At 41.2% G+C, this 9189-nt stretch overlaps 1 long non-coding RNA gene across 5 annotated transcripts; it reads left to right on the plus strand.

Moving 5' to 3' along the window:
• On the plus strand, window positions 1-7067 carry LOC143694003 (uncharacterized). 5 transcript variants are annotated; one of them, XR_013182199.1, is made up of 4 exons: window positions 1-1264; window positions 1832-2140; window positions 2252-2335; window positions 4917-7067. It is a non-coding gene; the product is annotated as an uncharacterized LOC143694003 (long non-coding RNA). The 5 variants fall into 5 exon arrangements; XR_013182200.1 differs by having other exon boundaries at window positions 4989-7067; XR_013182196.1 differs by having other exon boundaries at window positions 1832-2335.
• The last annotated feature ends 2122 nt before the right edge of the window (window positions 7068-9189 follow it).

A 9189-nucleotide genomic window follows, 5' to 3' on the forward strand; every position in this document is an offset into this window, starting at 1 on the left:
GGTTTGGAGAAGGGGAAAAACCTTTACTATCACAGAGGGCAATTTGATGTCAGCTTAGCAGAGAGGTCTGTAGTGGGACCGGCTCTCTGGAAGAAAAGGGAGAGGATTTCTCCTCAGCCTGACCAGAGCCTTTGCCGGGCAGGGCAGTTCCGACCCATCTCAGGATTCTCGTGAACTTTGCGTTGTCCGCCTTCCTCGGCCCGACGTCGTCACGGATCTTTCCCCCGAGGAGCTCGCCTTCATGTCCGGAGCTATAGCCACGGTCACCTGGCCGTTGGCTTCCTTCTCTAGGCTTGCTGAGCCTCTCGAGCATCCTCTTAACTGCTGTGGCACTAACTTCTTTTAACGAGTTACGTTTCATCATCACGTGCTATCGTCATAGGGCTTCCTCTCCTTTGGCATCATCAGCCTCTGGCACATCTTGCGCTAGGCATCTCGGGTGCCTAAGGGGACAGTGCCAGGCAGTTGCCACTTGTCTCTGTGTTATGTTGTCCGTGTCTATGTTGTCCGTGTCTGTGTTGTTCGTGTCTGTGTCCGTTGTCTTCCACGTCATAGGCCTTTGTTACGTCGCGATGCTTTATCAGCACTATTCTGTGCCATATAGGCTGTATTCTACTCACGTTCCTTTCTGGATATCCCTTATTCTGGCATCTTTACATTTTTACTCTTTGAGACAGGAATGTCTCAAACGGACAAGATGTTCTCATCCATCTTCCTTCTCACTACCAGCTTTGGTAGTGCCTTTTTTTCCATGCCATTCTCTTGGACTGCTAGAGGGAGTGTCTTGCACCCTCCTCATGAGACCGCAGTACTTCTATAGGTTCCATCTTCTGAAGGGTATAGGACTCAAGAATTCATCTTCCAGCGAGTTATCTCAAGTCCTGGCTTATATTGTGTGTACCTGTGCTGGCTTATACTGTATGTACCTACCCTCTATGTACACTTGCACTGTATGCATCGACTTACATTGTTGTGTGTACTTATATTGTACCACTTATGGTTGGAGCTGCCCTGCCTGGGCACGTAGTCACAGTTAGGTAGAAGAGTTATAAAAACTTTACTGTTCATCTGTCTTTTATGGGATTTTGGGTAGAAAACTTATTGGTTCAGAGTGGAGACAAGTCCTAGCTGTCAGATAGCCACTCGTTGACCGCTTCCTGTCGTCTCACAGGTCCCCAAGGCTACCGATTTCCCCAGAACCTACCAACTGACGTCAAGGAGCGCAGCCAGAAGATGTGTGGCAGCACGTTCTTCAGCGTCTCGAGTAAGGGCCGCAGCGAGTGTGTAAGTGGGAAGAGCGTGTATGAGAGCACATGTCTGTGTCTGTCTGCGTCTGCTCGTCTCTGCATGTGTCAGCGCATGCCGACTGGATTACTGGATTTAACCTTGTGTGTGTGACTTTTGCTTTTCAAGTTTTTCAACTCATTTTCAAATTTAGAATAAAAAATCCCCAGCTGGGTTTCCCCCCCCCCGGCTGTTTTTTTTTTCCTCGGTCCCGGACGGTCTGTGAGGTGACGTTCATCACCAGAGTTTGGGCGCGGACTGTCCAGGGACCGGGGTTTTTGTCAAGCAGGAGGATTTTTTTGAGGCTCCCGGGAACCACGTTCCCGAGGACCAATGATTGCTGGGGTGTAATTTAGCAGTTGTGATGAGAGGGATGGTGACTTCGTGTGTCATCTGAAGGGGGTGTTAATGGTAGATGAGTGGTGTTTTCTGTGTGCTTTTGTTGATTTGGGTTTCCTATAACAGTAAATCTACATGTAATGAAAATAGAAAAAGGTTATCATCTTGTGTTAATATGTGTGTTGTGTTGTATTGCTCTGTATTGCAGGGTGAGCACAGGGTGAACTCTCTCCTCCTTGCTGTGACACCTGGGCTGGCAGGGATGACACAGTGACCTCGGCCGGCCGATGCTGCCTGTGCCATCACCTGGCACTGACGTGTTTGATGAAAATCCTTTTGCAGGGATTTTTCTCCTGAGAAGCCTCAGAACAGAAATGGAACCAATAACGATCTGCTGGCTGTGGAGTGTGGGCTGGAGATGGTTTAGCAACAGGGGCATCTTGGATTGGTCTCCTGTGCAGTGTCTACTTGATGACCAATCATGGTCCAGCTGCGTCGGGGCTGTGAGCAGTCCCAGGTTTTTATTATTCATTCCTTTCCAGCTTTCTGATGTCTCCTTGCTCTTTTAGTATAGTTCTACTATCTCATTTTCTTTTAATATAATAGAGATCATAAAATAATATTTCAGCCTTCTGAAAGGTGGAGTCAAGATTCTCGTCTCTTCCCTCGTCCTGGGGACCCTCAAACACCGCCACAATCAGCAGCCGAGCAGGTTTGTGCGAGCCTCTCAGTAACCCTCAGCCGGTCCCGAGTCGGCAGACACCGGGGGGCAGCCCTGACACGGCCGAGAGCGGGGAGACACTCTCTGTGCCCCGAGGGTGCTGAGGGCACCTGGGCTGGCAGGAGACACTCTCTGTGTTTGCCCCGAGGGTGCTGAGGGCACCTGGGCTGGGCCCCTGTGCAGCACAAGAGACACCAGAGACATGGGTAGATGATAAAGGGCTGACTCTTAGCAGGGGTTAATCCAAGGTTTTATTAGGAGTCCCAAAGGAGCTCCTGCACCTCAGGGGCCTCCTGCCAAGAGCCCCAGGGAGATGTGCCAAGGTTACATTTAAAGGGAGGTGGAAACCGAAAGTAGATAACATTTTACCAACCAATAAGTGACCCTAAGGGATGGATGCTGGGGCATAGACATACAGGACAGCGTATGGGGCAAGGCTCGGGGGGCTGACCCCTGGCCTCTGGCTAAACACTGGACGACTTGGACTGAAACTTCTGCATGGAGGGGATTGGAGGCTGAGTGATTGACAGAGAGCCAGGGTGGGGGTTTGGGTATGATCTCATCCCGGGAGAGGGATAACACAGGTAGAAGGAGAGGGGTACAGTTTGGGATAAACCATTTGGGAAAAATATGGGGATATAAAACAAAATGACTTCAAAGTATTATAAAGTATAAAAATGCACTACAGCAGGTTTGGGCAGCACCAAATAAAATGCTTTAAAAATAGAAAAATTAAAAATAAAAATTTAATCAAAAATATAACTAGAAAAATAAATGTTTTAAAAATTGAAAAATAAAAATAAAATTAAAAAATAAAATTAAAGCTCTAAAAGTAGAAAAATTTTTTAAAAAATAAATAAAAATAAAAAATAAATGCTTTAAAAATAGAAAAATTAAAAATTAAATAAAAAATAAAATTTAAAAAAGAAAATAAAAAGCTTTTGAAATAGAAAAATTAAAAATAATAAGTAAATAAAAAATAGAATTAGAAAAATAAAATAAAAGCTTGAAAAATTAAAAATAAACATTAAGGAAAAAATAAAATTAAAAAAAAAATTAAAATAGATGAAAAACAAAATAAAAACCGTAAAGTGCTGTAAAGTACCATAAAAGTTCCATAAAGGGTAATGTCATAAAGCACGACTGTCGCAAAAGGTGTCGTAAAGCGCGACTGTCGTAAAACTGGCGTAAAGCGCGGTTGTCGAGCTTTATGGCACTACCTTTTATGGAACTTTAACGGTACTTTACAGCACTTTACGGATTTTATTTTGTTTTTCATTATTTTTTAATTAATTTTATTTTTTAATTTTATTTTTATTTAATTTTTATTTTTTATTTTTCTACTTTTACAGCTTTTTTATTTTTTAATTTTATTTTTATTTAATTTTTAGTTTTGATTTTTTTATTTTTAAAGCATTTATTTTATTTTTTTAAATTTAATTTTTATTTTTGATTTCTGTATTTTTAAAGCTTTTTATTTTTTAAATTTTATTTTTATCTTTAATTTTTAGTTTTAATTTTTCTATTTTTAAAGCATTTAATTTTGTTTTGTTTTAGTTTTGATTTTTTTATTTTTAAAGCATTTATTTTATTTTTTATTTTTTATTTAATTTTTATTTTTGATTTTTCTATTTTTAAAGCTTTTTATTTTTTTAATTTTATTTTTTATTTAATTTTTACTTTTAATTTTTCTATTTTTAAAGCATTTATTTTATTTTTTGATTTTTTTTAATTTTTATTTTTGATTTTTCTATTTTTAAAGCTTTGTATTTTTTTAATTTTATTTTTTATTTAATTTTTACTTTTAATTTTTCTATTTTTAAAGCATTTATTTTATTTTTTGATTTTTTTTTTAATTTTTATTTTTGATTTTTCTATTTTTAAAGCTTTGTATTTTTTTAATTTTTTTTTAATTTAATTTTTAGTTTTGGTTTTTCTATTTTTAAAGCTTTTTATTTTTTTAATTTTATTTTTTATTTAATTTTTATTTTTGATTTTTCCATTTTTAAAGCATTTTTTTATTATTTAATTTTTATTTTTGATTTTTCCATTTTTAAAGAATTTTTTAAAATTTTTTATTTAATTTTTTTTTTAATTTTTCTATGTATAAATCTTTTTATTTTATTTTATTTGGTGCTGTCCAGACCAACTCAAGCTGGTGATTGTGGTGGTGTTTGAGGGCCTTGCAGTTACCCCGATTAATAGGTAAGAGATGATGTTTGGAGGCCACAGTGTTACAGGTAGGGGTTAAACAGTTTTTTACGGTCTTTCAGGTGATTTTTCAGGGATTTTTAAGGATATTTTAAGGTGTTTTTTTCAGGAGTTTTTAGGAATTCTCTGGAAATGTTTAGGATACCTTTAGGGCTCTTTCAGGGCTTTAAAAATAATTTTTAGGGTGTTTTAATGACTGTCTTACCGGGGCGCCCCAGCCACCCAAGCCACCCCGTGCCGGCGCTGCGGCGCTCCACCTCAGCCTCCCGTCAGCGCCGCCCGTGGTCGCTTCCCCTGTCCTGCCGCCGCCGCTGCATGGCGGGCCGAGCTGCGCCTTCCCCACCGCACCCTCCCGCTTCAGAGCTTCTGGATGGTGTGGCTCCGCTGCCTCCTGCAACCATGGGCGTCCCAACGTTTCCTTCCACGGCTGCAGCCGCAGCCCCGTTCCCGTTCCCGCAGCTCCACCGCCTCCCACACCCCCCGGCCCGCCCGCCGCCATGATGACTGCCTGCGCTGCAGTAGTGACGGAACCCATGCATGCGCAGTTGCTACAACCCCAGCACCAATGATATCACTCCGCGCCGACTCATCGAACCACAGCGCTGCTTCAGGGATCAGCTGCACGCATGCGCAGTTCTATCTCCACGGCCCCGCTGCCACCCCCCACTGCTTTTGCCGCAGCTTTGGCACAGCCCGGTCCTGGTTCCGAGCCGCTGCGTGCCGCTGTCCGGCCACAGCCGGCATCCCTGTGCCCTGTCACGCCACTTCTGCCGCCACTGTGTCTATACACGGCACCACAGCAGGTGAAAACTGCAGCGCCTTGCATGTATCCTTCTGTGTCTCTCCTTCTGCCGGGCACCGAGAGATCCCTCTGCAGTGCCGCGCGTAACTGTGCACAACCGATACCTGATGTGCCTCCGTGCTTTCGCCTTCCACACTCCTAGCACCCAGTGGGACTACTTTGTGTCACGATTCGTCTGCACAGCCACATCCATGCACACAAACCGTGCGACGAGGAGGAGGAGGAGGAGGAGGCTGGAATAAGACAGCTGCTTTAATAAATACAGGACAGACAGAGAATTATTTTGCCCCTGCAAATGCCAACCCTTTGATCCCAACACAAAAGAATTTTGAAAAAGAACTGTTCCCAAATAGCACCAGAGTCCCCTCAGTCTTTGGGACAGATTTCTCGACCCAAAATTAGACAGTAAACCCTGAAAATTCGCCAGCATTAATGCCAAAATTAGAAAACTCACAAAAATCTTTTGATAATTTTCAACTAACAGATTGGTGTGAAAAATGCCAATCACTTGCTTTTAAAATTTTGAAAGTTTAATAGTAATAAAATGGTTATAAAAACAGTAATACAATTAGAGTAATAATAATTTGGCCAAGTTGAATTAGGACAATATGAGACAACAAAAACAAAGAGTTACGGACGTCTGGGTACCTTTTTCTGGGCAGCATGAGCCCGAAAAAGGACCCCCGTTAACAAAGGATTAACCTTTAACAGCAATAGCCTGTTGCATAGTCATACACTTCATACATGGTGCATAAATTCCATTCAAATACAGGATTCTGTCTGGTCATCATCCACTTCTTCCTTCTAATCCTAACGGTGCCTTGGAGGCAGGAAGAAGTTCGTTTCTTCTGATAAGAGGGCAATAAATTCTTTTTCTCTGAAAGATTTAGGTGTCCTGTGGCTGCTATCTTGCTGCAAGTCCTTTCTTTAAAAAAAGTATCTTACATAGCATCGTTTCTATTTTAACAGTTTTTGTAACCTAAAACTATATTTAACACACTACTTAAGAGAGTTAATACAGCATTACTTTCTAACACAACACATATAATATTCATTTTAATATTTCCAAAAAGCCAATCATAAAATACATGCATTTTTCACAATCCCCACTCTTATTCTTTGTAAATCCTTTGGCTTGAGCAATATTTCTTATCTACTTGCATCTTCTGGACTATGCGGGCAAAATAAAACAGGGGATTACACAAGGAAGAAATATAAAAATAGTTGCAACACATAAAATGAAAGACCTTAATTTCTTCTAATACATTACCCTACCAGCTAGGTTTTAACATTGTTATCTAATTTTTGGACCGGTACCTGGATTATTATATGCATATATATTTTTTTCTTCTTTGATTTCTTTTGCTTTTTCTAGAATGACTTTTCTGTGGTCATCAATTTTCAACAATTTGATATATTAAACTTTCCACAAACATCCCTTTCTTTGGCCAATAAATAGTCTAAAGCCAACCTATTCTGATACCCTACAGTTTTTGTTTGGCTTAGCTGACTTGATATTAACTCCAATGCCTGGGCAGCTCCATTTGCTATCATTTCTATAACTGCTTGGAGTCTTGTAATACGACTCAATAGATAATTTGGGGTCAATACAGAGTTAAGTTGCTGTGCTGGTTTTACCTTTTTGTTTATTATTTGTTTTTTTACCAAATCTCGAACCGTATCTTCAAGATTAAATGTAAAACAAATCCATCTCTCTCCTTTTGGATATTCAATTCCAAATCTATTACCACTTTTTCCTAAGTTTCTTGTAATCCAATAATTTACTCCATTTTGCCTACAGGTTCTTAATTTGGATGGGTTATAACAGTGGCTGTTGACATAGGTGTGTGTAATTAAAGAGGAACTTTGGTATCTTTCCACGTGATGCTTTCTGCAGCATTTGTGACACAATCTTCTGGTATCCCGAAAGGGAAGAGAGAACAAATGAGTGCCAGAAGCAGGAATAACAGAGGTCCAGTATGGCTTATACTCCCATCTCCCAGGCCTGTGAGGTTGCAACCCACAGCAGGTGTATTTGATCTTCTCCGTGGCAAAATACAGAGGCCAATCTGGTCTTGCCCTCTATTTCCTTGTCACTTTCTCTTAACTAATTTCCAGGCAAATTGGTTTCGACACCCTTTAACTGTGGTCTCTTACCATTCTTCAGGTATCTCTCATTCAACAGGCAGTAATAATTCCCATCCACAAAGCTAAGTTATTACTTTAACACTTTTTGCAATAAGAGCATAAATGTTGTGAACTACAATACTAATTATTCTCACAATTCAAGCATTTACTTATAACCCAGCTAGCATGTCCAGTATTGGAATGAATCAAATAAAGTTTACTGATGGAAATGGTAATTCCCCTTCTCCCTGTACAATTCTCAGGCTAAGGTCGGAACACAAAAACAGTCTTGATCCTTCTATCTGGAGTATTCCTCCCCTAAGGAGATGTTTTATTCAGGCCGTGCTTGAAACCAGTGGTATAAGCATTGTCTTACTTCTGAATTCAGTGTTATTCTTTGTACATTTCTTGGATCATTTTGCTTTTTCCAAACTATTACCGCTCAGTCCCTATTGGAAAGTCAGTTTGGTATCACCCGGTTTAAATGTGATAGTCCATTGATTCTGCTGGCATGAATTCACCCTTTTTCCGTGATTCTGATTGTTGCTTCGGTAGTACCTGGATAGGACTTCTTAATAGCATAGTAATAAAAGTAAGATAATACTGCATTAACTTTTACCATTCACTTTTCTTCCAAACTTTCTGGGTTTAGCTAAAAGCTTTTTCCACAGCAGCCTCTTCTTCTTCTATCCAGCTGTGCTAATAGCTGCAGAGGCAAATTCTTCTTTTTGTGAGTTACAGTTAGTTAAATAAGAAAAGCTAGACCAATTTTAACACTAGATGTATCACATCTATTGCTTTTTACTTTTTGGGCAGCATTTAATTGTTTTAGCCTTACAAACCCATTCTTCAGGAAAAAAAACCAAAAACCAAAAAACTTCTTTTTAACAGCAAACAAAACATACAAAAGAAAAGACCAAAAATCTTCTTACTTAAGAAAAACAAACCACTTTGTGAGGTTTGGAGAGTCAGCAATCTCTGCTTTGATTTTATCTTTTAGTGCTAGCCCCCTCCCGCTCTTTTCACGGCCTTGCTGTCAATGCCGTGCTGCCACTTGGCTGCAGGGCCGGAGCAGGGGAGAACAGCCACGGGCATGGGGACCCTGGGGGCAGCCTTGGGTCCCTTTTGCCCTCTCTCTCTCTCCTTCTCTCTCTTTCTCTTTCCTTCTCTCTCTCGGCCCACTTACCGGGGCCAACGCTGCCATCCTCGACTCGGGACCCCGGCAGTCTGGGAGCCCCCCTGGCAGTTCCGCCACGGAGCCAGCCCGCTCCTGCCTGGCAAACCCGTGTGTCCCCTGCTGCCAGCACCGCCGCCGGGTCACCTCCATGGATCGGTGCCTGCCGCAGCCTCCGAGACCCTGCCGCTCGTAGGGAGCGGTCAGACACCTCCCAACCTTGACAACCCCAAACTTGGCGTCCCCAGGTGCTCCTGACATTCTTTTCCTTTCTCTAGTCAACTTATCCTCTTTTCCCTTCAAGGAGGGCCTGTTCTGCTAAACCCTTTCTGGACCTCAGTTCAGCATTGAATAACCTCCTAACAATTGTGTGTTAAGACACTTCCCTGCCTTTCATGCAAAAACCCCACATTCACACTTCTGCTCTCTTCTAGCACCAAAATGTCATCACTTCACATTCTAACATCTCAGAGTTTGCTAACCACCTCCCTACTTCAACTTCTCTTTCTTCTCTTCTTACCTGTTTTTTTT

The sequence above is a fragment of the Agelaius phoeniceus genome, chromosome 4 (genome assembly GCF_051311805.1).
Source record: "Agelaius phoeniceus isolate bAgePho1 chromosome 4, bAgePho1.hap1, whole genome shotgun sequence".
NCBI lineage: Eukaryota > Metazoa > Chordata > Aves > Passeriformes > Icteridae > Agelaius > Agelaius phoeniceus.